Genomic DNA, 1,061 nt, shown 5'->3' on the forward strand with positions numbered 1-1,061 from the left:
CATCGTGTGGCTAACGACGCCAAAGAGCTGAACTTGTCCACCCGCTTACAGGGGTGTTATTTACCGAATGAGCCCCCCTCTCTGTTCCCTGTATGACCCTCACGGGGTCTCAGTGGTGGGAGGTCAGGCTGCAGCTACTTCCAACTGAGTGAAGGTTTCCCCAGTAGGGCAGCTCCTTCTGATACCGCCTCAAAGGGGGGGCTGCTGGCAGATGAGCAGGCCCTGGCCTGATGTTAAGCCAGCTGGAGAGGGTGGGAGAAACTGCTGACAAATTGCTAGAGACAACATATAGGTGGGAAAAGGTGATAAAGCAGCAGCCAGCACTGAGGGAGGCGGTGGGATTCAGGGGAGTGATGTGACAAAGGGCTGAGGCTCAGAGATAAGGGGAGGGGAGCACTGGGCACTCAGCAACCCCAGTATGGTCCAGTGCTCTTCTTTCTTCTACTGGGAGCCTGCTGGGGAATGGCTTACCCTCATACCATCTGGGCTCTCTGCCTCCCCTCCTCCACTGCTGAGTTAGCAGCAGTACGTAGGACCACTGGGTGGCACCAGAAATCAGAGTATGGATTAAGTTTGGGCAAATGTTTTAAATGTTTGGGGCAGGGCCCTGCCGAGTGTAAGGTGAGAGGCACTGGGGACCAAACACTTCTACTACGAGCCGCTCCTGAAGAGGGGGGAAGGCAACAGGAGGTAGAGGATAGCACGCCCGCTCCTTCGGGCGCAGCTGGGGCTGCCCGGCGCCGCAGGGGGCTCGCTGCCGGTTTGGGAGGGCTGCTCTCGGGGAAGGAGCGCGGCCGCAGTCCCAGCGGGGTGACCGTGCCCATGACCGTGGGAGGGCTCCCCGACGCCCGCGCTTGCCCACTTCCAGTGCGGGAAGGAACAGGCAAATGCGCAGGGCTACCAAGCATCAAGTCTAAGCTTTACCTCTGGAGGAAAAAAAACAAAACACAAACGAAAACCAAGGCGAGAGGCGTTCGGAGCGGCCCCGGGGATGGCTGCAGGCACACTGCCTTAGTTTGCAGCTCGCCTGTCTCCGGCCCCGCTCCCCGGAGGGCGCTGCT

This window comes from Egretta garzetta, unplaced genomic scaffold (genome assembly GCF_000687185.1).
Source record: "Egretta garzetta isolate BGI_Z169 unplaced genomic scaffold, ASM68718v1 scaffold440, whole genome shotgun sequence".
Taxonomy (NCBI): domain Eukaryota; kingdom Metazoa; phylum Chordata; class Aves; order Pelecaniformes; family Ardeidae; genus Egretta; species Egretta garzetta.